At 40.3% G+C, this 27,593-nt stretch overlaps 1 pseudogene; it reads right to left on the bottom strand.

Moving 5' to 3' along the window:
• Positions 1–476: 476 nt before the first annotated feature.
• Positions 477–21,753, bottom strand: LOC113439641 (vesicular inhibitory amino acid transporter-like; annotated as a pseudogene).
• Between the last annotated feature and the right edge of the window lie 5,840 nt (positions 21,754–27,593).

Below are 27,593 nucleotides of genomic sequence, written 5' to 3'. Positions count from 1 at the left end.
ACTCCATGCAATACTTTACAGGTAGTCCTTGACTTACAACAGTTCATTTAGTGACTGCTCCAAGTTACAATGGCACTGAAAAAAGTGATATGACCATTTTTCAGTTGCAACCATCGTAGCTTCCCCATAATCATGAGTTCAAAATTCGGATGCTTGGCAACTGGTTCATATTTATGACTGTTGTGCTGTATCCCAAGGCCATGTGATCACCTTTTGTGACCTTCCGACCAGCAACATCAATGGGGAAACCAGATTCACTTAACAACTGAGTTACCAACTTATGAACTTCAATGATTCACTTAACAGCTGTGGCAAGAAAGATCATAAAACAGGACAAAACTCACTTAGCAAATGTGTCACTTAACAACAGAAATATGAGGTGTCCGTTGTGGTCGTAAGTTGAGAACGGTCTGTGTTTTGATTTAAATGCTAATGTTCATGGTTGCAAAATATTAAAGCGCTTTGGCTTCCGCATTTTATCCCAAAGTTTTCAATAAACTTTTTATTGAGCATATGAGGCCAGCTAAGGTACAGAAGACACCCAAGATAAACACTGATATGTCTGCACATTTCTCAAAGTGCATCAGCTTTTCCCATTTCAGCTTTAAGTGGAAAAAAGAAGGAAGGAGGAAGGTCATAGCTGCACCAGTAACACTGCCAGTTAGACCCATAAGAAGGACAAAGTGTGCTATGAACATGGCCATCAGGAGGGTCAATAGGAGGAGGGCACTTTTTAAAAGTACAGCAAGCCAGGGTGATTTATAGTTGACTTTGTCCCTAGGTGATATGTGAGAGTGCAATATTTTTGTGACTGTAAAAAAAGGCAATGGGTAGGACAAGAGACATAAGTTTACTGAAGTCTGTAAGAAGGAAGGAAGATTGTCAGTAATAACCTCCTTCGTTTCTTCTCCCCATGTTAGCAGTGCTGTCATTGCAAAGATTATCTTGAATACTCAAACCAAGAAATGGGTCCAGTTCAACATAGACCTACACTCTCTAGGATTTTGCATGCTTTCTTCGAGGGTTGGAAGGAAAATTTGTGAAGTGTAACTAAAAATGATCACACCAACTGAAATCAGAAAACTTTCAAATTCAACCGACAGGTTGAGCCTTGCCCAAGACCAACGGTGCCTTTGGGTCAAGCAGTAAGTGATCACTATAAATATGGTGATGAAATGGGCCAAGGAGCAGAGCAGACTGAGTCTGGATACAACTTTCAAGGTTTGGATAAACACGCGGGGCAGCAGGCCTATAAACGCAATGATGGACCAGGTTTTCTTGGTCATCAGTAAAGCTGGAAAGCTGTGGGACAGCAAGTTCCCACTAATACCCAAATACAAAATGCATGTCATGACCAGCTCGGTTATCTGGGTCACGTTGACCACTCTGCCACCAAGTTTTGGGAACAGCCTTCTGCAGCAAGCGTTAGCAATGTCTTCATAGGTGCCTCTCACTCTCACAAGCTGCCCATCTTCATTTTCCTCGTAGAGGCAAGCAATAAGAATTTTGCTGGTGTAGCAGCAGAAGATTGCAGCAAGGATAATAAGAAGCAGCCCACTGTATCCACTGTGGAGCAGAGCATATGGCAAGCCTAGAATAAAAATCCCCTAGAGACAAAACACAGAGAAGACAAAAAAAAAAAAAAGAACCCTGAAGAAAGAAGTTGCTTAGAAATTGGCCATTCAAACCCGCAGCTGACAATGGCTACCTTTGGCTAATTGCACAGAACGTCTGCTCTTACCTTAACCTGCCGCACTAAATAATGTTTTGTCCCCAAAACGCATATATTCACAATGTACAAAGTTAGAAGGAACATACAAACAAACACATACACACAAACATGCAAACACAACTGCTGGCAGGAGCATAGGGTGCCTAGGAATCTGCATAGAGGTGAACAGCAGAGACAAGCTCTTATTAAATATTAAATGCTGGTTGTGATTACAGTCATAATTCTGAAAAGCTCTGAAGCAGCTATTTAATCATGGTGCATATTAATGTTCAATAGCGGTTCAATAATGATAAAATCAAAGAGCTTTAGCTGTCTTCATATGCTGTATGCAAGTAGGGAAATGACACTTTTAGCAGCCATGCCAATAAATAAACATGAGGAGCTTCTCATGAATCTTTCCTAACTTTGCAATACTATTTTTCAGTGTTTCCTTGTATTTCTACATTCCCATGGGTCTATGTTGGGAGGGGGAAACCCTTTTCTCTTGGTTTAGCCCCAGAAACAAGTTACCCTCTCTTCTCAGTGCTAAGCAGAGAAATGCTATTTTAAAATTTATCCTAATTAAGTATTTCAGAAAAAATATATACGCTACTACAGAGATCCTGGTTTTAGTTTATATTCTGTCAGTTCCTCATCTTATCCCACAAGCCTGTCTGTTTAGTAACACCACTAAAAATAAACATTCCTAGAGAATGGCACAGAATAGACTGTCTACAAAAAGTAAAGATTCCCTTGAGCCAGGATTGAGTCCTGGTGATTATGTCCATTTGGTTTTCAGGGCAGCAATACAGGCTAACATCATTTCCGCAGGAATGTATTTTTTAAATTCAGCCAACCACAATTATGCCAAAGTAACCAGAATGAGGACAGACTTTCTATCACTTCCACAATGGCTGATAGTACAAATGAGATGTTAGCACGAGCTCTTCAGATTGTGAGGAACATTTATTCTTCTATTATTTGCTATCACCTTCTTTTAAAAAAGTAGAGACATCATGGATTGGTCCTGTGACCCTATGTGCCCAAAGAGCTCTGCCTATGAGCTGCATTTTTGTTGCAAGATTCTATCCAAGAAATGAACTGGGGTGGGGGGGTGCATAAATGCACCAATATGCCAACCGTCCCTGTCCTATTGTTTCTTTTTATTTTTCTTATATGTATCTATTTCATGTATTCATAATTATGTTTATACTTATACCTGTTATAATCGCTTGGCAAAATAAAATAAATAAAATAAAAATAAATGAATATTAAGTCAGCTGTGTTTTTGAGAGGGAGAGTTATTTTTTAATTTAGGTATGGTCTGTTCCACAGGCAGACCTTTTATATAGTTATATTACCTACCTACCATAGGAACTATGTAAAGCATTTGTTATATGAATAGTATAGAATAGGAGAGGAGAGGACAGGAGAGGAGAGGAGATGAGAAGAGAGGAGAGGAAAAGAGAAGAGAAGAGAATAACAGAGTTGGAAGGGACTTTGGAGGTCTTCTAGTCCAGGGGTCACCAACTGGTGAGCCATGAGAAAATTTTGGTGGGCCGCAGAGAAATCTCACCCCCAGAGTACCCCCACAAAACAATTAATCCAGGCTGCACAGAAACACAAGGCTGCAAAAGGGGACCCTCCCCGCCCATTCACTCCTTGCCCAGTAAACTTGCCTGTTAATTTGCTATTTTTCCTTTTTCCAACCATCATCTGTTCTGCTCAGGGGTGGGATTCTACCAGTTCACACCTATTTACTAGAACCGGTTGTTAACATTCTAAGCAGTTCAGAGAACCGGTTGTTAGAAGAAATTACTGGCCTAATCCTGTAAGGAAGGCAGGAAGGAAACATTCTGGTGTTGCTTACAGAAACTGCCTCTCCGTTAACCCTTATTACATTCTTGGCAGGACTGGACTTCCTGTTTCAGGAACTTCTCTGGAGTTTTTTTCCTCTCCTTTGCTGGTACTTCGCTTGTGTGGGGTGACCATTCAAAGTTACAATGGCACTGAAAAAAGTGACTTATGACCATTTTTCACACTTACGACTGTTGCAGCATCCCCACAGTCATGAGAGGGCAGGCGAGGAGATGCATGCCTCGATGTGAGTGATATTGAGTTAACCATGCCCAGCCAATAACATGACCACTAAGCCACGCCCACCAACTAAGGCATGCCCACAAAACCAGTTGTTAAAAAATTTGAATCCCACCCCTAATCCTTACCTTTAGATTGGCACATCTGTTTCAGTGAGTATAGTGTTCGGCCACTATTTTGCTCAGATCTTAGGCAAATTCACTTATCAGTGATTTGAGGGTTTTGCAAATGTGTAACAGTTATATGGAGCAAGAGGCCACTGAATTCAACCCCCAGATAATGCCAAATTGTACCTTTTAATACTTCAGGGCTGCAGGTAACACCACAAATATTTAAGAGTTAATATCAGTTTATATTATATAGATTTAAGACAAAGGGATGGAAAATAATGGATCTTCAAACTGGTCATGTGACAATCTGCCATTCCTTCTGCTACATCATCCTAGAATTTGGGCGAGGGAAGGAAAGAAAAGAAAGGGAATCACTGATAGGAATTAAAATTAAAATACAACATGTCAGGAATAGCTTTCTGTTCTTTCACTTTAGCAATTGCTGAAGCTCTGTGTTGATCTGACCAATGTTCCAATTTGTGGAACCCTTGCCTTCCCCCACTTTTCTGCTAGATTTATCCCTCTTTCTATTTTCCTTCCATGGGAATGGATGAAGTGTAGAAAAGGTTGCTTTCATTAGAACATTATCTCTGTCCCACCCTCTCCCTTTCAATTTTCAAAATACTTTGCTGAATCAATTGAAAATCAAGGCATCTAACTGAAGAAAGAGGAAGAATATGTTCTCTTTTATCATAGTATGAACTAATAAAGTTAAAATATTTTGTGATGATTGAGAGGTAAGAGGAGTAATGATTAATGAACCTAGCACTTTTTGCTTCTTTAAATTTCTCCCTCTTTTACTGACTGGAGAAATCTTTGTGCTGAACTTAAACATCCTAAATGGAGCTGTTCTAGCTGTGGTTGTCTAAAATATTTTTCCCTTTTAAACATATCAAATCCAAGGTTATGATGGACCTTCATATCAGGATAGAAAGAATGTAGAAATTCACAGGCATCCAGTCATGGTTGTCTCAAAGGTGCTTTTTCAGGATGCAACTGGATTTTCTTGTTTTTATTTTGAAGACATTTCATTTCTCATCCAAGAAGCTTCTTCAGCTCTGACAGGTTAGTGGTTCCTTCCAGTGGTGGGATTCAAATATTGTTGTCACCGGTTTGGTGGGCGTGGCTTGGTGGGCACGCTTTGCGCACATGCACACACTTTGCATGCATATGCGTGCCAAACACACACTTTGCGCAGGCACAGAGGCATTTGCGCAGGTGCAGAGGCATTCTAACTCACCTCCTGCAAGCCTGCACAATCCCAGTCGCTTCAGCAACTGCCACGCAGCATTATTCTGTGCCGCCCAAAGCAGCTGCGCTTCAAATTCAGTATATAAAAGGCCAGGTGGGTGGGTGGGCCCAACAGCAGAGTGGCAGAGAGAAACGGTTTGGCCTCCACTGCTCATCACTCTTACCAGCTCACCAGAACTGGGCTGAACTAGTTGAATACCACCACTGGATCCTTCCATTCCCCACTTTCGTGTCAAAGCTGAAGAAGCTTCTTGGATGAGAAGCAAAATGTCTTCAAAAGGAAAAAACAAGAAAGTCCAGTTGCCTCCTGAAAAAGTACTTTTGGGATAGAAAGAATGGTTGCTAGCCCACTACTTTGGCAGAATCAATAACCAGGAAAGTAAAATACTCGGAATCACACTTTAAGCAGTGTCAATGTTTTAGTTCTTCAAAATCCAGCAGGCTTAGTGTACAATATTGATATAGTATTAATTCCAATACAGAACTAACACGAGAAGCACACAAAATATATTTTTGCCATATTTTCTATCTTCTATCCTATTTTTTTAAAAAACCAAACATCTGTTTGATGGTGCTGTACAATTTAATAGCCTTTTTGGCTCTTGCGTTGACATATATTGCTTTCTGCTGTCATGTAAGTATATTTCTACCAAGTTGTTTACATTCATTTAATGAAGTAGGACCTAGTTCAGAAATTTATTAACATTTCTCATCAATAAACTAGTTAGCAAAATACTGGGAACAAACATTCAAAGTAACAATGCATTTACCACTGCTTTTACAAACACAGAAAGTGCAAAATTAACCCACATTAACCTCCCAGCTTTATGGAGCCATTAAACTGAAGCAATATGTTTGGGCAATCCAAACTTGTTGTGGCTATATGCTTAAACAAGTAATAGGAACAGAAATGCATTAAAATAAGAAGGCTTTTATAAGTCATTTTAAGTGGAAAAAGTTAGTACAAAATATTCTAAGGATTATCAATGTCTCTTTAGATAGACTATTGCATATTTTTTTAGAAAATTTATTATCTTTCTGTTTGCATATAGATATATAAAGCTGGAATCTCATTTGAAGCATGATTTAAATAAAAAGGAATCATCTTTTAGGAATCCAAGATCCTAACCCTCAATTATGGCCCTGAATCATATTATTCCACTATTAAGAAATCTTAGCTTTAAAATAATGAGATGTAGCTGCTTCTTGATTGTACAGAATTTCTATTTGCAGTAGGTATTTGTATTAGAAATATGAAATTGAAAGTTAATGATGCCCCCCCCCCCCTTTGTTTATTGTAAAGGTGAGAAAGGCTTCTTTACATTTCTATGGTCTTCCAACTTGTATCTAAGAATATTCTGTTAATTTTCTACTTGCTTTCTTCCTCCACAACATTGTGCATTTTGCTGGCATATTTTCTAAGAAAACACAATATCACTGTCAAATGTTGTTTTATCTATGGGGGGAAAAGGTGCCTTGGGGAGCAATTGCAATCTGATTGCTTTGAACTCTGGCACCTGTGCATGTTAATTCAATGCCTGCTTAATCTAAATGCAAAAAAAGAAAAACCCTTATATTTTACAACTGAAATACAAAGGAATGCTTCCTTCAGTTGAATCTAAAGGACAGAAGGCAGAGCTAAAACTTTAGCTGTGCTTAAAGACAAGTCAAAAGTGTATTGTTTTGTCAGGTGATGATGGTTTGAGTCCAGGCTTGCCTGCCATTAGCTTCCATATGGAGTAAGGAGCCCCCAGGAATCTGCTGGCAAACCTTCTATGTTGCAATTCCTTTATTTGGAGATTCCTTGACTACAGAGATTCAAACAGCCCTTCGTTTCTGGCATTTCAGAAAGTTGTTAAAGCAACACTATTACTCGGTGTTTTGAACCAGGACTGATTGCTTCTAGTGGCCACCTAGAGACTTCTATTCTATTCTTGTTTTGATTCTCTATCTTCTGTCCTTTTGTACGCCATCCAGCTGCTGTGGGTTGGGATGGGTTCCAAAACTGTGAACTGACTTGAGCTGGGCAAATTAGTATCTGGTTAAACATTCCAAAAATGGAATCCAATTTGAACACCTAGAGGAAAAGAACAGTGGCTGTAAACTAGAAAAGTCAAAGGGCAGAGAAAGGGGGCGAAACATGGAAGGAGGAAAGAGAGAGAATAAAATAAAAAATATGGCATCAAAATGTTATCCTATCACATTTCTGCCTCCAACATAACACCTGGTGTTTTCCTTAAGGATGTTTTTTCTCAAACACTTGATATCCATTCAGGAATGTAGATGAATGCTTCTGAGTAGGTAAAAATTGGAGTTGTTCAATGAAGTAAATAGGAGGAGGAGGAGGAGAAGGTAATGTATTGATATTGGCTATGATGTGAGGACCTTCAAATAGTCCAGAACCATAGCAAAAAAGGGTTCCATGTTGTGTGAAGAGCTGTATTCAATAACTCTCAAATACAATCTCTTTTTCGTAATGTAGCTGAGTACATCCAGGGCTCAAGGAAGAATGGAGCAAGACCAGCATGTGCAGGCTATTCTCTTTCTAGCTTGATCCATGAGCATATTGGATGTCAGCTGAATGTCTAAACAAGGCCAGCCCTGTCAGTGATTTGGTATTTTAAAATTCAGCCGGCTTAGTGTACATTATTGATGCAGCATGAATTCCACATACAGAACTACTAACATGATAAACATACAAAAGACATCTTCTGCCATCTTAATGATCAGTGTTTGATGGTGATGTACAATTAATGTTTTGGTCCTATAAAGGGCATTTTTTTTCCTATTGCCATGTAAATATATCAAGTTGTTTACATGGGTTTAACGATGTAAGACTTAGTCCAGAAATGTTTATATATTTCTCCTAATATACACATTTTGTATACGCTTTCCTATCGTATCCCCAGAAATAAGAAAAAGACGTTGCAAGGTTACATTTGGGAAAGAATGGGGTTTAAAATTTCACGCTGGAATAACTGTTAACATCTAACTAGTCATGTTTATAATGCACATATTCAAATTTTAAAAACCCAAAGATTTCTTGCATATGTTTCTGCTGACAGATATCAGTTGTAGCATATCTATCTATCAATCAAATCCACATACATGCTAATTTTATCTTTGGTAAAGGATATAAACAGGATTCTGGTTAAAACTGACAGCATGATGATGCTTTAAGGCCTATTAGTTTGAGCAAATGCATGACAGGGTTTACCCTTTCTGCCCAACATCATATGATTTACTTAAGTTTAGTTTAGGGCATTGTGTGAACCCAGCCATTATAATTTTTGAACCATGGATTATGGCATCCTGCAACTTAAGCCCAGGCAACCATGACTTATTCAACAAACCATAATTAAGCAACGTGACCTGAACCTAGCCAGTGAATTAAGCAAGGATGGCATTTGCTTAATTTTTCTCCTGAGCAATAAAAGGAGCATGAATGAAAAAGCCTCAGCAAGATATTTTTCTCTGAGTATCATGAAACAATTGCAAGAAGCAGTATCGGGTCCTCTTTAACTGTCCTCATATCAAGATATGTGATGAAGAAAGGTTCATTTTTCCCTCCATTTATCTCCAAGGGAAAAGACTCTCTACAGCTCACTAACTCTGAGAAACAGGGTGTGATTTGTCATCATAGCTCTGTGTAATCGGTGTTTAGGGCATTTGATTTTCTGGAATAGCTCTGTTTGCTCATTTGAGCAAGGGAAGCATCATGCTTTACTTTTCCCCAAGAAAATGCATGCCATTGCTGGCTTTATGCACTTAGCGATGCATGACAGATTAAACCATAGATACATGGTGAAGGAAAGGACTGCTGTAAATACTATTTATGTGCAGCTTATGCATATAGATTTCTACCCTAAAGTCACCAGACTTTTCTTGGAACCTCTCCTTGAAAACGTTGGGAGTTACTCTTGTTTGGCTTAACATTTTTTTTTACTAACATCTTAGCAAAAATGGATTTTCTTGAAGAAAAGAAAAAAAAATGGCTATGCAAAATTTTAGCCTTAGGCTGTCCATCATGGAGAACTGGTGTTTACGGCTTTTTATTTGTTTTCCTTCAAGCATTGCTTTAGTTCCCCCCCATTCTTTTAAGGCAGTTTATTAAAGCAATTTACTTACACAAAAGATAAAGTGGAAAGAAACGGAAGCTTTAAAATTTACGGCATCCATCTCAGGTAACAGGATTGCAGATATTTCAGTATAGTACAGACTTTCCTCTTACCATCTTAAAAGGATTGCTGGCAGGTCCTACATGACGAGTGAGAAACTTATCATTATGTCTTTCATGGAAAGGTGACTTGAAAATGCATGAAATGGGTAGGTTTTTTTGATTCCCTCAAGCATATATAAGAAATGCAATCCATAGACCTGCTGACATAAAAGGCAAGAACCAACAGAAACGAGAGGTTTAGAAAAGCTAAAGCTAGTTCATTTTATACTTGCTGAAATATATTAATTTTGACAAAAGTAAAATTGGTATTCTTTCAGCTTGGTTGTTTTCTTGCAGATATTTCTTTTTAATCAAACTAGGTAACGTCATCAATGGCACAATGGTGCTCATCACACGTATGAGGTTACCTAGTTTGGGTAATGAAACATCTGCAAGAAAACAACCAAGCTCAGAGAGCACTAAGAATCTTTTAGCCAATGAGGTTTGTAAACCAATGGGTATAGCTGAGCATATTGAATGAAGCCAGAAACAAAGGGAGGGAGAGAGGAAAGAAGGGAGGGAGGAAGAAAGAAAGAAAATATTTTTTTAGCCTTGTACAACATTATTACTAATCAAGGTGAAGCAATAGCCAACATGAGATACCCTTAACTCTGGTTCTGATGGGTTTTCCCCACAGGTACTGATAATCAATATGCAACAGAAGGTTCTCTCCTTTCTATAAGCATAAGTATTTAAAGTTATCATAAGCTATCAAAACAAATCTTGCCATTATCTGCAGCAGTCATGTTGCTAGCATAACTAAGCATAACCGCATAACTACTTCAATATATTTAAGATCTTACTTATATTTCATAATTCATGATGAAAAGAAAAAAAAACCTTTGAATGTATATTATTTAAAAAAATCTTAAAAGGAGAAAACCCTTCAGCTTTCCAAGTCATAGCAATCAAGTCATGAATATACTTTTCAGGGCTGCTCAGTCTTGGCTGCAAAAATTCAGTTGGACATTGGATGCCAGCAAAGAATCAGAATGCTCCTCTGTTTAGAATGCACCTTGCATTGGGTAGTATTACTATTTTTATTAATGCCAAACTAATTTATTAAGGGAAAGCCTATGAAGCAAGGTTTCTGGTATTCTTCTCTACACTTATTGTATATCCCTATGGATTCAAAGGGGCATGACGGCTCAGAGCTGCATTCCCCAACCTTTCTGGGTTGGCCTAACAGGAGTAAGCGGGGTGCAGGTGAGCGCAAGCAGCCTCCTCTCATATGAATGGAGCTTCATGTGTGAGCACAAGCAGCCACTACTTGTGTGAAGAGAGCTTATGAACAGGTGTTGTGGTTCACTGGGAGCCAGTGCAGACAGCAGCAGAGTCGGACAGTGAGGAAGAAAGAAGACCAGTCCCTGCATTGGATGCAGGACCCTCGCCCAAGTCCTCTCCAGACTCCCTGAGAGGACTTGGACAAGGGTCCTGTGTCCAATGCAGGGATGGGGCCAGGACCATATGGGAGTGGGGTGCTGCCTTTGGAGCCTTCAGAGTCTGGTAGCAGCGAAGCAGAGGACCCAGGGGAGCCTGTTCCCAGTGCATGTGTGCGCAGAGCTGCTGAAAGGTGAGAGCAGCTGAAGCACAAGGGGCAACTTGGGTGTAAGGCTGGGAGGTGATTGCCCCTCCCATAAGGGATAAAAGTCAGACCTCAGTGATGAAAGCTTTGCAGGAAGCAAAGTGGTTCAATAGATTCCGAAGCTCTGGTTGGTTTTTTCTGGTACTTCAGTTGGTTTCTGTTATAATTGTATATTTCTGTTTTTGGCAATATTCCACAGCACTGAAAGGAATGTGCTTATCTTGGGGAACTGTTTATAATTAGTTCTGGCTGGGAATGAAAGTAATTTCCAGTGTTGGAATAAAATCATTTTTGCTTTTAAAATAAGTTTGTGTTTAAGTATGTTTGATAAAGCCTGGGTCAGAACTACAGGTTGAGACTTGATAGTGGGCCACAGCCCATGGGTTGTGACCCCTGGGTCAGAGGTTAACGATGCTGAGCTTGTCAGTTGGAAAACTGACAGCCCAGGTTTGAGACGCAAGCAGATAAAGTGAGCAGATAAATAGGTACCATTTCAGTGGGAAGATAGCAGCATTCTATGTGCCTCAGCATATAGTCATGCTGGTGGCCACATGACCATGGAAATGTCCTCAGACAATGCCAGACCCCTCAGCTAAGAAACAGAGATAAGAATGTCACCCTAGAGATGAACAGAACTGGGCAGGGAAAACCTTTACCTTTAAGGATGCATTGGGGATTTTGCTTCCTGCAATGATATTCTCACAGCCTCTGGTTGGATCCAAAGCACTTTTGAGTAAAACTTTGCTTTTTGCTGGTTCCCCTGCCATCAAATTTGGTTTTGTTATAGTCAGTTTTGGAGACTAATCCTGCTGATAGCAGAATCCTGTCCACCTTTACAGGATTTCTCTCCAATACTGTGTTGAGTTGGAAAGAATAAAATATGAAGGGGATGAAGAAGCTAATCCTTAAATTTATGTTATGAGTATCATGAAACAATTTACAAGGTGCCTTGTACAGAATGTGCCAGCTGACTTTAAAAAAATGAAGTTTACACGATTTAGGACTGTTTAGCACCCATCGATCCTTCTGTTCATTGGGTTAGTAAAACTGATCCAAAGGAGCTTTATAACAAACAATAATCAAATCTATTACTGTAGTGAATGTCCACTTTTTTTTTTATTGTTTCTCAACTAGTATACTTTGCTTGCGGTATTTTCAACTGTTTCTCTTTTCTGGATGTGAAATATGCAAAATCTGTTAGAAAAATTCCTTCTATCTTAAACAAAACTGCACCTTACAGTTGTAATTGTACTTCAACAATTTGAGTTCTAACAAATGAGGGATATTATTTTGAGACGACACTTTAAATAAAATACAAGGAGCTACATATGTAAATATTATAGACAGACAGATGAGAGATAAAGAGAATGGTAAAGAGAAGATAGGATAGCTAATGGAATATAAAGAACACAAGAAAATTGGGGGGAAAGTTTTGTTGCTACCATCCTTGCTTTTCCCAGCAAAATTTGGAAGCAGAAATGATGATAATAATAATAATGGTTATAATAAATCAGAAAGGCAGGCCTACAACAGAAATGTTAGTATGAGTATGTATTAAAGTTCCTGATATAAGGGTTAAAATCTGTGGGAATCTTGATTCATCTTAACAAGAGGGCTGAAATATTCTAAACTCATAAGTAGGAGGAGTATTTGATTCCCCTTAATGTGAATCACCTCCATCTAGTTAAAAATGAGCTGTCTTGGAACCGTTACCCTCTGGATTTGAAGTAACGTCGCATCGCTGGGCAGTTTCCAGTGGGCAGTTTCCATCACGGGGCAGTTTCCAGTAGGCTTTGGAAAATTCCATTATTTTTAAAGTTGATCTTAAATCAAGTGGTTAATTTGTTTTAATTTATCCCATTGCTCTGGTGTTGATTAATTCCTTAAATAGTTTAACATTACTTTAAACATTTAAATAAGATGCTCTGAAAACAAGTTAGAGCTAAAATCTGGGAGGCAACAATTAACATTAAAGAAATGTTGGGATTTGTAGGTATAAAGGTCAAGACTCAATACAGAATGTAATGGAAATGCATTTCTATTCCTTATGGACCCTGAAGTGACTGAGCCTTTCCCATTCTTATTTCCCAAACAACTCAGAGCATAGCACTTTTCTCATTTGATGGTTTTATGCTAGCTATCTTGCATGACTTCAAACAGAACTTGGAACTGCTAGCTCTTAATTGCCATACAAAAGATTGTTGCCCTTTCCTCAGGGTAGGGCAAAACAATGGGTTGTTCTCATTTATAACACTCACTTTCCAACAGTAAAGAGTATCCCAATTGCTTTAATCATTCTTCTAAGGTCTGCAAAGACCTTTTCCCTCCAAGTTCCAATTCATTATTATTTCATATGGGTTTTTCTATTTTTATCACCCCATCTTATTATTGCTTTTAAAAGAAAAAGCAGGATTCCATAAATAAAAACCAAGGAAGAGCTGAAGTTTATTACAATAAAAGGCAACAGAATTCACACTAATGTTAACACATAGGTAGATAGGTATATAGACACTGTTGGGGTGCTGCAGTGGAATGTAGTTTGGAATCTTACTATAGTCTGGGAAGAATCTGTCTGTAGGAGAACAATAATAAAAAAACTACTCAGAAATAACTCAACTGCTTAATTATAGATATACTCTGTGTATTGCTAGATTGGGCCATCTTAACACACTTCCTGCGCATGTGTCTCCTGTGCGTGCATCTCCCCCATGCATGCATGGCAGATACCCAACGATCAGCTGGCTGGAGGGGCACACATACGCATGCACAGTGGATCTGTTCCAGTTGACACTCGCGTGACAGCAGAAATGGTTCTATGTGCCACTCTGGCATGCGTGCCATAGATTTGCAATCACAAGTCTAGGGAGTATTGTGATTGACACAATTTGGAATTGACTTTTTTCCAGTCAGAAAACAAATTGTTTTCTAATCTCAATACAAAATTGAGGCCTATTGCCCTTCTAGAGAAATTATTTGTAGCATGATAGAATCTGAAGGCACCCTGTAGTCTTGAATTTCTACTCTCATATCTTTCCCTGAGATGTACCTAGTGATGACTGAATATAGGGCATCTCAAATAGAAACATTGAGAAATATAAACTCATATAAACTATACAAGAGCATCATGAAGTGTTTGGATGAAATAAGAAAAGATCAGCAGGAGTAATAGAACAAAGATTTCACAATAATATAAGCATATTAGGAATCAGTTGTAAAGTTATATGGTTTTTACAGCTCAAGGGGAAGCATCAAGGGGAAATAAATTCTTCAATCAAGTCATCTGAAAAATCTGATTTGCTGTTATGCACAACAAATGTAGGATTAACTTATTTCAGATTTCATATAGACATTACAAAATCTCACTAAAATGATTCTCTGAAATGTCCTTTCAATTTTCATCATTCGTAATTGTATGTTTACTTACAAAGGAGTTTTACTGAATCATGAGAAAGATACTTCAAGCAAATGTACATAGAATTCCAGCATATGTTCTTCTGACACTTCTATTTTAACTGATTGGCTATTTACTACTTATTAATACAATTTATTATTATTGGCATATTAGTATTTTATTAATGAAACAATTAAACACCTCTCATATTTAAAACTGTATTTTAATTAACACCTGTTGCAATGTTGGCATAATATATTTCCAAAGACATTAGACAAAACAAGGTGTCTAATATCTTCTGGCAATGTTTATGTAATTATTTTAACTGGTTTTGTTTATCACTATATTCTCACAGATTGAAACTATATTTCAAGCTATTGATGAAAAGCTTCCTGCATACTATATCAAATCTATATAAAGCAGATTTTAAAAAATACAATTAGACATTTCTGCAAATAAAAGAATAGTTTTTTTTTCACTGAAAGGTCATTCTTTAAATTAAATAGAATCTTTAGATTGGGTGGAAGAAATAGCATTGCGACAAATAAACTATAAACAATTTTCTCCTCTATCTTCAGTGAAATTTGAACTTAAATTTGAAAGGTAGCCCTTGCCTTTAAGGGCAGAAAATGGAATGGTGCAAAGAAGTACCGAAATATATTTACTTTTTCATTTAAACTCTCTTATAAATACCCTGTCTAACTGTTATGTCTTGGGAACCGGTTGGGGCTCCAACCGGGTCCGTTCTTTAAGTAGGTTCAACAACCGTTCCTATTGGCTGGCGCCGTTTGACAGCCGGCTATATAAAGCCGGCTGTCAAGCCAAGCCAGCCGTTGTTCGCTAGCTAGTCTGCCCGTTGGCTGGCAGACGCGACAACCACTGTTCCTTCAATAAACTTGTTAATTGCATGCCCTGGTCTACGCCTCTCCTTCCTTCCGAAACTCAACACTGACGACGAGGATGGGATGTGAAGGCTAGCCAGGAGCATTTTCCCAAGGAACAGGAGCCTGTCATCGGAAGCCGCAGCCGCTTGCCGTTTTGCTTACCGAGCCTCGGACTCAGAAGCCTGTCATCGGAAGCCGCAGCCGCTTGCCGTTTGCTTACTGAGCCTCGGACTCAGCAGCCTGTCATCGCGAAGTGAAAGTGTTAGAGCCGCTCAGGTTAGATCTGCCGCGGTTAGAGAAGGCCGGGCGCTGTCAGTGAAAGTCGCGACAGTTAGAGCACCACGGATAGTGAAAGTCGGGCGCTGAAGCCGCAGCCGCCCGCGCGCGTGGAAAAAAAAGGGCGCGAAAATTCTAACGGCTGTCACTGAACTGCAGCCTCTAGAGCAAGCTACGGCGCTGAGAGCCTCAGCCGCCTTGATCACAAAAGGGCACTAATTACAGTAGCTGTCACTAAGTGAAGTCTCCAAGTGAAATTGCGAGCGCCTCAGCCGCCTCGCCAAAAAAATAATAATAATTATAATAAGAAAAAGGGCTCGAATTTTAAAGCGCTGTCAGTACAGCACCACAGCCACAGCCGCCTAACGCTCGCAAAAGAGCACGAAAATTCAAGCGCCTCAGAAAAGCCGAAGTCCTTGAGTGAGAATAGGGCACTGTAGCCACAGCCGCCAACGCCTCAAGCAGCATCAATCCAAGACAACGAGCTCCCAGTGAGGTAGACCAGTCTACAAAGAGACTGAGGGGTCCAAAATGAATGTCAATTCAGTATTCCCCCTTTCAAACCTGATGAGGAAAAGTGGGATTCGTATAAGAATCGCTTCAACCACTTTATCGATGCCATTGGACTGGCTGAAGCTTCGGAGCAGAGGAAGAAATCCTACTTCCTCAGCTACTGTGGGGCTGTAGTATACGACACCGCCACAGCACTCCTGGCCCCACGAGAAATCGGGAATGTCCCATGGGCAGAGTTGGTGGAAACGCTATCCAACCACTACTCACCAAAACCGTCTCAGATTGCTAGGCGCTTCGCCTTTAGGATGAGGAAGCAAGCCGAGGGGAATCCATAAATCAATATATGGCAGCCCTGAGGACAGCAGCTCTACAATGTGAGTTCAAAAACTATTTGGACGACATGCTGCTCGACCAACTCGTCTGTGGGGTGAGGGATCTAAAACTCCAGAGGCGTTTGCTGGCTAGAAGAGACCTCAACCTCCCCAGGCAGTTGAAGAAGCCTTAGCTGCAGAACTTGCAGCACAGTCCGCAGCTGAGATCCAGGGCACCGCTCCCAGACCCAGCACTTCCTCCGTACACTCTGAAGAAGCGGTTAGTGAGGATGACCCTGCAGAATACTCTGATGTGCATTGCCTCAAACCAACGAGACAGCCGCAGGTAGGAGCGAGGCCAAGAAACAACAGTGGCCCAAAACAAACTCTTTTATGCCTGACCTGTGGAGGTTCCCATTCCCGGGCATCTTGCAGGTTCAGAAACGCCACCTGCCACAACTGCCACAAGAAAGGTCACCTCGCAAGAGTCTGCCAGGCAGCGCGCACCTCTCCACAAAGATCTCTTTCCTCTCCTGTTCCCGAAGGCAAGTAGAAAAATGCCATACTTGTTACCAAGCCAACCACACACTTTACACCCCAATAAAATTACACTTTCTGTCTTACTAGAAGGTAATCCCTGCCGCATGGAGGTAGACACGGGGTCAGCGCTCTCAATCATATCTTGGGACACGCTTAAGAAGATCCAGCCCAGACTGACAAAGAACCAGCTTCAAAAGTGCCATCTCACCTTGAGAGACTACCAAGGAAAGAACATCCCGTCCTCGGGAAAGGCAAGTTTCTCGTGAAATTCCAAACCTTTAAAGGCCATTTGCCTTTAGTGGTTGTTAATGGTGCCCTCCCTAGTCTTTTGGGGTTGGATTGGTTCCCCTCTCTCGGCCTTAGTATAAAAGGAGTCCATGCTGTCTCAACTTCTGATGTTGACTCCTTATTTACAGACTACTCTGACGTTTTTAGTAGTGAGTTAGGCTGCTATAAGGGCACTCCCATCTCCTTCTCAGTAGACCCACAGGCAGTCCCCGTTCGCTTAAAACCACGTAGAGTACCTTTCGCCATCCGCCCCAAATTGGATGCGGAACTAGACAAACTACTAAAACAAGGGGTGATAGAACCCACAGATTTCGCTAAGTGGGAGACCCCAATAGTCACCCCGCTAAAAAAAGACGGTAATCTAAGAATTTGTGCTGACTACAAGACGTCAATCAACCGTTATCTACAGGTTAGCGCATATCCAGTCCCAGTCATTCAGCACCTGTTACACACATTCGAACCTGGCACCATTTTCGCCAAACTGGACATGTCACAGGCATACCAACAGTTCCCCATGGATAACCAAACAGCTGACTTACAGACCATAGTTACACACAGAGGGGCATTCAGATGTAAGCGTCTCCAGTTTGGCGTAAGTGTAGCCCCAGGTATTTTCCAATCACTGATGGAGCGAATCCTCCAAGGTCTCCCCGGCGTAGTGCCATATTTCGATGACATCTTAGTCACAGCCAGGGACAGACCCCAACTCATCCAGAGAGTCAGGGCAGTATTAGAGAAGTTCAGGCAGCATGGCCTCAAACTAAAACGGGAGAAGTGTACCATCGCCACTAGACAGATGGACTTTCTAGGCTACAGGCTAGACGCCTCAGTCATCCACCCGGTGGAATCAAAAGTCAAGGCCATCCACGAGGCGCCCACGCCTACCAACAAAACCGAGTTACAAGCCTTCCTGGGGTTATTGAACTTCTACGCTTCATTTCTCCCACACAAGGCGTCAGTTGCTGAGCCATTGCACAGACTCTTAGACAGAAACACACCATGGCACTGGGGACCCAAAGAAAACCAAGCATTTGTGGCAGTCAAATCTCTACTCACCTCTGAGGCTGTCTTAATACAATTTGACCAACGCCTTCCTTTGGTCCTAGCCGCAGACGCATCCCCTTTTGGGATAGGAGCTGTCTTAAGTCACAGGCTCCCCAATGGCTCTGAGGCACCAATTGCCTTCTTTTCAAGAACCCTTTCAGCGACTGAGCGTAATTACAGCCAGGTTGATAAGGAGGCCTTGGCTGCAGTAGCAGCAGTCAAAAAATTCCACGAATTTCTATTCGGACACCAATTCGAACTTATTACTGATCACAAGCCGCTTTTAGGATTATTATCAGGGGAAAAGCAAACCCGCAGATATTGTCGCCTAGAATGACCAGATGGACCTTATTCCTGGCGGCTTACTCGTACAAACTGGTCTATCGTCCCGGTAAAAATCTAAACCACGCTGATGCCCTCAGCCGCTGCCCTTGCCAGCCCCAGTCGAGGACCCAGCTCCTGTGCATGCCATTTTTGATGTAAACGAACTCAAGCTGCCGGTGACTGCAGACGACATAGCATCACATTCCAAGAAGGACAGAACAATCGCCCAGGTTCTGGACTGGGTAGGGAGGGGTGGCCGGAAACTAACTATTCAGTTGATTTCGCCCCATTTAAAACTCGCCAGCTAGAGCTCTCTAAGTTGCAGGGATGCCTATTGTGGGGTACCAGAGTGGTCATACCAACCACCCTTCGCATACCCGTCTTGAAGATGCTGCACGAGGGCCATCCAGGAATTGTGCGGATGAAGGCGTTAGCTCGAGTTACGTCTGGTGGCCCGGGATGGACGATCAGATCGCCAAGTGGGTAAGCTCGTGTCGACCCTGTCAGGAATCTAGGGCAGCCCGCCAACCGCCACACCCACAAAGTGGGAAAGTGCCAATGCCCCGTGGTCACGGCTTCACATCGACCTGGCCGGGCCAATGCACGGCAAGACCTTCTTGGTGGTCGTGGACGCCTATTCAAAATGGATAGATGTGGCCTTACTTCCCACGACCACCACACAGGCAGTTGTTAAAGCCCTGACTCACCTTTTCGTAACTCACGGACTCCCTGACACACTGGTCTCCGATAATGGCCCCCAGTTCACCTCGAACAAATTTAGTAGGTATGTCACCAATCTAGGCATCAGACACGTCTTCACGGCCCCCTTCCACCCCGCCAGCAACGGGTTGGCTGAACGGGCAGTCAGATCAGCCAAGGAGGCGTTAGCCAGGTTCGGCCAAGTGGATTGGCATTCTAAACTGTCTCAATTCCTCCTAAGCCAGCATACCACACCGTGCACAGTTACGAACAAATCCCCGGCTGAGCTGCTGATGGGGAGAGGCCTGAGGACTACCTTAGACAGGCTGCACCCCACTACTGTCCAGACTCCCCTTTGGGGTCTGACAGTCTGGCCAGGAATTTCGCAGTTCAGGACCTAGTGTTTGCTAGGAACTACGGGGGGACCCACTGTGGGTGGCCGGGAAAGTCGTGGCTGTCACAGGTCCGAGATCTTATCGGGTCCAACTTGAAGACGGTCGTGTGTGGCGAAGACACCTGGACCAGCTGCGGAGACGACGGAGCAGCCTGACCGCCCAGACCCGTCTCCACCAGATGAGTCGCGGGCGCCACTCCAAGGTCCAGCTAGTGATCCCCAGAGTGATCACCCTTCACCAACGGAGCAGAGGGAGCAGGCAGTAGACCGGGACTGCCAGCCGGGAGCACCACCGTTTATCCCCAGCGAAGGCAGAGACTTTTCCCTGGCTCCAGTTCCTGCGCCGAGCCCTGTTCGCCCCCCTGCGTACCCTGACCAGGGGTCCGCAAACTTGTCTTTGCCCAATGACTCTCCTGAGTTACGTCGCTCGGGTCACCAACACAGACCACCGGCGTATCTCAAAGACTATATGTGTTCCCATCTAGGGGGAAGGGGTGTTATGTCTTGGGAACCGGTTGGGGCTCCAACCGGGTCCGTTCTTTAAGTAGGTTCAACAACCGTTCCTATTGGCTGGCGCCGTTTGACAGCCGGCTATATAAAGCCGGCTGTCAAGCCAAGCCAGCCGTTGTTCGCTAGCTAGTCTGCCCGTTGGCTGGCAGACGCGACAACCACTGTTCCTTCAATAAACTTGTTAATTGCATGCCCTGGTCTACGCCTCTCCTTCCTTCCGAAACTCAACACTAACCATATTTAAGTTCCACCAAATACTTCACTCAGTTGGAGATTAGAAGTGAAGTGGCCCCTGTTTCTTCTTAATAGACCAGTTGCTTTACTTTCTCGATAGCAAAGCATGTACAGAAGACCATTGGCAAAGTGGATACTTAAGGCTGTTTGGTTAAAAAGCTAAAAATGTTTACCAAATGGAGAGTGTCACTTCTCGACTTCTGCCATGGTGAGGCAGATTGAATCATTGGCCTCATGGAGGCAGATCATGGTTACATGCAAAACCTAATATTTTTCCTCTTTTAGACATCTACCTTTGCTGTGGCAGTATTACAGATATATACTTCTTTAGCTTCTAACACTATTAAGGTAGGCAACTGTGCATATTTATTAAAAGCAGGTATCCCTTTTGATGCAGTTCTTAATTGAGTGCTACTACAATTGTTGTAGTGAAACCGATCAAGCCAAAAAGAATTGGTTGTAGTCTAGTCTGAATCCCATTAATGAAAACAATCCAAATAATGTGGACCAACATTTGATGCATGTAGCTGGAGTAGAGATCGATAAATTTTTGATTGGAATTTAGCCTCTATCCATCAAGGAGTTTGCAAATCATTAACCTCCTTGGGGTAATTCTAGATATAAGTCATATTTTAGTAGACCCTCTGAAATTAAGTCAGTTTTGATTAATTTAAGTCAAAATTATTTCAACGGGTTTTAAATTAAATTGACTATGTTTGCTTCTAGTTCACTGTAATTATAGTTGCTTAGGCAGAAATAGCACTATATAAAAAAAACATAACTGAGTAAGAAAAGCAAAGATGAGATGGTCCTATCCCAAAGTATTTATAATCTAATTTTAAAAAATTGGGGAGAAAAAAAAATAAAGGAGTAAAGACTTGAGAGAAAAAGAAACAGGATACATGTAAATCAATATAGGTTATACACCACAATTTAATCACCATTTCCTTCATTTTTATTTTATTGTATCTATTGTTTTGTCCTTTGAATGAGAAATGGGAAATGTTCAAAAGGCAACAAAATGAAAACAGTTTTTTAAAAATGATGAAGAGATGAACATAATTGATTATCAAGCACCAAGTTACCTGAATAGCATTGGTTACATTCCAACAAGCCTCCCAAGTAGTGATCAGTGTACTTTGAGCATTTTGTGTACACACTTGGGATTCACAATTTTGGTCTTGCACCTGTGCACCAAGCTCCAAATAAAAAGATCTACCTCTTCCTCTTCTTCATCATGAATGCTATTCAGTCTGTCCTGTCTGGCAAAATTCACATTTTCTTTATCAGTAGAGAGGCAACCATTCCACCTCACCATGTTGAAAAAGAGAGATGTTGTGCTCTTAAAGTGATTTGAAAGAGGTGAAAACATTTGCTTTGTTTAAGCTACCCTGGTATATCAGATGGCTGTAGTTTAATTTCAACTATTCTTGTTGAAATTAATTTTCAAGGAGTGCTATCTTATTAGAATTTATGGAAGATGTACTGAGATAAAGAAGATGCTACTGAATTCTTCATTAGTCGCAGTGCCAAAGGCTGGTCTAACAAGACTGTTTGCAACAATCCTCAATGTACTGCTCTTAAACTGAGAGGGTGAGAATCCTGAAAAACCAAGATGTCAATTGAACTCCTCTCAGTTCTGGTCATTGAGTCAAGCAGTCAATTGTCAATCAGTCAGTTACAAGTAGCTGGCAGAAGATACGGTAGATATTTATGCAAGGATTCATTGCTATCAACTATTCCTCCATAACTGTAGTAATGTGCATTAAAAAAAAAAGACAGATACTGGAAAAAAGGGACTATAGAAATATTTGACTGTATCCTAATAGAACAGGTTCTCACTAATCCCGATTTATTTATTTATTTGCTTGGCTTGGAAAACAACCACTAAATTGCAATCACCTTGCACAAAAAGTTGTAAAAATAAATCACTTGTTAAAAGCTAGCTTTAGAAAGTGAAAATTTACATAGGAATTTTTTAAAATCTGAATGTGAGACATTTCCAGTTTGGATTTTACTTAAATTTAAAATGGTTCTGAAATGTGACTTTGCCCTGATAGATAAGGGATGGACCAAATATACTTCCTGTTTAAATTATGTTTTAGTTTCTTGGGACTGCTGTATATAGGCTACCACTGATAAGGCAATGATTTTATGTGGAAAGTAGAGATAAAATACGGTGTTCTTTGGTTTTTTTTTTTAATGCTTGATTCATTCACTAGATTTGGTAAGCTGATAGCTGTAAGCACAAAAACAAAAAAAGGAAAAACATGATTTTTTGCTTGGGAAGATCTTAAATATCCCAGAAGTAAAAAAAAAAAATACACTCCTCAAAACTGACATTAACAACTGAATTTCATCACTTCTGGGCACAAAATTAAGTTAAGCCGCACACAATTGAGCAATTATGGCTTGTCCATTCTAACTATACATTGTATAACCCATTATATAGTGTTTTGAAGGGCTATAAAATAGGTTTCAATTTATTCACACAATATTTGTAGATGATCTTAAAGAATAAATAGGGAATAGACGTCTTAGTACATACTCAAAAGTAATTTGACAGCCATCAAGTGGGCATTATTTGGCCTCTTATGGTCACAATTCAATTGGTCATGACAAAATAATACAGGATTTTTTTTTACATTGGCCAGGATATGTTGAGGAAAACTCTTCTTAAAAGGAACTAGACAACCTTTTTCTTATTTAGACAGCATGCACATTTTGTTTTCAACAGGTAATTCTTACACATCTTCTTTCTCTCAGGACCGGTCCTAGATTTATAAAGAGTAATGTACCTTAAGAAATCTCTGTGGTGGGTGAGGAAGGAGAAATATTCAGAATTGAACTGTTATTTGCCATTCTAAATTGGGGTAATACCAACACAGTCCACTCTATATCAACATATTCCAGAGATTTTTAATTAGGAGTCCTTGGTGCTCTTGGAGGTTGGTTGTTTTCTTGCAGGCATTTCATTATCCCAAATAGGTAACATTTTCAGTACTGGTAAGAGTGGGGTTTGCTTTCATTTTATATTCTCCTGGCTTGCCCTGTCAGTGTTGGTGGGGTTGTTTTTAAAGCATTTTGCTGTTTCAATTGTTTATTCAAAAAACAACATTATAATCCACTGCAAGATGCTGACAAAGAATCCTATTTTCATATGTAATCAATCAAACATAAAAAAGAATTGTGAAACTTTTGCTTCTGTGACAATTTAGTTTTTCAGGCTAGTGGTCTTAAATTGTTTTGAATCTGTATTTCAATTCAATGTTTAAAAAGCTGCTAATGTCACATCTCTCCTGATTATACCCATCACATAGTAAGGGATTCAGTCAAGTGTTTTTCTTCCTGACATATAAAACAACTGTATAATCCTTTATTAAGAATAAAAATGAAGAAACAATGTATTGCTAGAGGGTTTTTTTGTTTTTTGCTTTGCTATTTAAAACAGAAGAAAGCTAGGAGACATTTAACCTCAATTAGATTTACTTGTCATAGCATTAACGAGTAGGAAATACATAGCAATTAGGAGGAGGTTGAGACATCCTGGCAGCTACAAACTTCGCTGTTTTTCTCTTCTTGGTATCTGAAGAAAAAAAAAATCCCTTCTGGTTAATCTCAAGGCCTTCTAATGCTTTTAGCAGATCATTGTTTGAGTTTAGGATTTAATGTTTTCAAGTTTTGTAAATTTTGTATTGCTCTTTTGTTGTTGTTATTGAACAGGTATTTGCTCATGCTCACTTATTGAACAGTGAGCGTGAGCAAATGCCCAAAGAATAGCTGAATAAAATAACAGAATAACAAAGTTGGCAGAATCTTGGAGGTCTTCTAGTCCAACCCCTGGTCAGGCTGGAAACCCAATACCATTTCAGAGAAATGGTTATCCAATCTCTTCTTAAAAAGTCCAACAGTTTCTGGACTTAAGTCATTCCAAGAATTAATTGTTCTAACTGTCAGGAAATTTCTCCTTAGTTCTAGGTGGTTTCTGTGTTGCTTTCATCTATAACTTCTTCTCCTGCCTTCTGGTCCTTTAGAGAATAGGTTGAACCTCTCTTGTTTGTGGTAACCCCTTAGATATTGGAACACTGCTATCATGAACAACTGGTCCTTCTTTTGATTAAACTAGATGTACCCAGTTCCCACAACTGTTCTTCATATGTTTTAGCCTCCAGTCCCCTAATCATCCTCATGGCTCTTCTCTGTATTTTTCCTAGAAACTCAACATCTTTTTTATATTGTGAATAATCAGTAGAGTCTCAAAGAATGTCCAGGATTTTCCAGATGCAAGGGAAAAAAACAGTTTAAAAGATTGATTCTGTGTAAGCTATAAAAACATTATATGGGTATTACTAGAGGTTAAGGTTGCTTTGGGCAATTCAAGGGAGATATAGCTGGAGATGTTTGTTGCACAAAACATGCCAAGCCCAAACATAGTTTATTTAGTTTTGATTTAGTGTGCTATATGAACTCTGTCAACCATAGGTAGATTCAGTAAATCTTAGCTAAGCAAAGCAAAACTTCATGCATTGTATACAGGGATGGGATGCTACTGGTTCGGTCCAGTTCTATAGACCCTGTAGCTGCGAAGAGCAGCGGAAACCGAACCGTTTCGGTGTTTGGCCCACTCACCTGCCTGGCTCTAAGCTGTCCTTTATTCCCTGCTTTTCCCTCCTCAACTGCTTTGCATGGCACATCTGAGGTTGAACAAGCAGTAAACAAGAGGATTTTCAAATGCTGCGCACCCGCGCGCAGGCGACACAGTTGATGATTTCTTGCAAATGCTGCACACACACGTGTTATGATTGTCCACAGGATGGAGAACTGACACTGGCTGGCCCCTCCCCTCCCCTCCTCCCCACTCACTCCTTACCTGGCATGCGAGCCATCCAACTTGTCTGGTTTGGTAAGTAAGTTGCTATTTTTCCTTTTTTTTTTTCCCTGACCATCAGCTGTTCTGCTCTGCCAGGAGATTTAGATCCAAGGATTTCCTTCTTTCTAGCTAATCTAAAAGGAGAGCCAAACCTTCCTTAGGACTGAAGCTTCTATTTTTCAGTGCAGACTCAGGTAGATGATTGCAGATAGATAGATCTCTAAGTGAATCTGTGATTCTGTGAGCAACTCAATCTGCCTGCTTTTGAGTAAAAGTTGCTCTTTCTTTATAAAACATTCAATATTTACATACATGGTGTGTTGTGAGTTAATTTTGTGTTTGGTTGCTAGCAAATTTTATGAGTTTGCTTGCAAGGAAATTTTATGTGACAGACTCAGGTAGCCAATTGCAGAAAGATAGATCTCTAAGTGAACCTGTAATTCTGTGAGCAACTCAATCTGCCTACCTGCTTTGCCTGCTTTTGGGTAAAAGTTGCTCTTTTTAAATAAAAAAAATCAATATTTACATAAATATTCATAATATTCACATACAAGCCACTCCCACCCAGTCACATGACCACCAAGCCATGCCCAGTCAGCAAGCCATGCCCTGACACTGGCTGGCCCCTCCCCTCCTTCCCACCTCCAGTCACATGACCACCAAGCCACAAATTAGGCCATACCCATAGAAACGGTTATTAAGAAATTTGAATCTCACCCGATTGTATAAACCAGCTCCATGAGATGTATTTTTAAAGAGGTCTAGAATTAGCCTGAGAGGCAGTTCGGTTATAGTGATAAGGCAACAAGGTAGAAACCAGGAAATTGCAAATTCTAATTCTGTCAAAACCAGCTGGATGATCTTGGGCTGGTCCCACTTTCTCAGCTCTAGGAAGGAAGCAATGGCAAACTATTTCAGAGCCATGGTGGCAGAGTGTTAGAATGCAGTATTGCAGGCCAACTCTGCTGACTGTCAGCATTCCGATCCTGACTGGCTCAAGGTTGACTCAGCCTTCCATCCTTCCAAGTTTGGTAAAATGAGGGCCCAGATTGTTGGAAGCAAACTGCTTAGAGAGGGCTGTAAAGCACTATGAAGTGGTATATAAATCTAAGTGCTATTGCTATTTCTGAAATCTTGCCAAAAAAACTACAATGACTAGTCCAGGTAGTCGCTAGGAGTCCATATTTAAGTCAATAGGCACAAAATAAGGCTAACATCATCATCTACAACAACAACAGCAACAATAATTTAAAAGCTTGTGTTATGTCTAACTTATCCAGAACAGTTTACTTAGGAGAGTATTAAAATTCCATCTTTCTGTTTTAAGTCTTCTGATACAAATAAAGTTCTAAGGACAAGAGAGAGAGTTAATTTTAAAAACAGGTTTTTAGATCTTTTCTGCTTGTTAGTATTATACATGTTAAAGATGAACTTTTTCTATATTGCTATTAATAGAAACAGTCTGCCCTTTCTTCAGCAAATACTATGCAATGCTATCAATTAATACCAATTTAAATATTCTTGTATATGTGTTTAAAACCCAGGCAATTTTATTAAAAGATTTTATGAAATTATGCTGATCTAAGTACATTGGTTTGTGCTTAGGTTTGAAGAATTTAGGAATGTTGCTTTCAAAATAATTTTATTTTGGATCTAAAAGGAGAAAACCATGTATTTTTATTTTAGGAAATTTCCAAAATATTCACTGTGTCTTAGAAAAACTCCCCTGTTGAATATTAGAAACTATCTATTTGTATTGAGTTTAGACAGTTCGATGAATATTTAAAATCAAACTCTTTTCCTCTGTTATAATGAATCTGTTGACTATTTTATATGCCAGTTTAGTGATAACAATATTTGGCATCTTTTACTCTTTCTTTTCACTTATTCCCTTTCTGCTTGTTTTAATGAAACTGAAACCTGTAAGTTAATTTGATATTTGAGCCTGTGCTTAATATGTCTCTTTTCAATATTATATGTTAATAGGCCATCCTAGGAAAATTAATAATGGGAATGATTTTTCTACAGTAGATATTTTCTTTTATTTTGGTCCTTATGATCCCAAGTCTCGGGCTGGTTCACACATCCTATAATCCATGTTTTATTTAATCATGGTTTGCTAAATACATCATAATTATCTGATTTCACCTCCAGGGTACCTTCCTACCCCTTTATTCTATTAATATCAAACAAGCCACATAATGGTTCACTGCAACGTATGAACTGAGACTCTGTATGTGATGCATGCACCATTGATTCTTCCTTGGTTTGCATCTGTGTATTTGTTGGGAAAACAACATCTGTAGCAATAGCAACTTGATCCACATTTGAGTTTGGACAAC

Source organism: Pseudonaja textilis, chromosome 1 (assembly GCF_049901715.1).
Source record: "Pseudonaja textilis isolate UNSWEBS1 chromosome 1, rPseTex1.2, whole genome shotgun sequence".
NCBI classification, from domain to species: Eukaryota; Metazoa; Chordata; class Lepidosauria; order Squamata; family Elapidae; genus Pseudonaja; species Pseudonaja textilis.
Note: the sequence above shows the minus strand (reverse complement) of the source record. Positions and strands in the feature narration are given on the sequence as shown.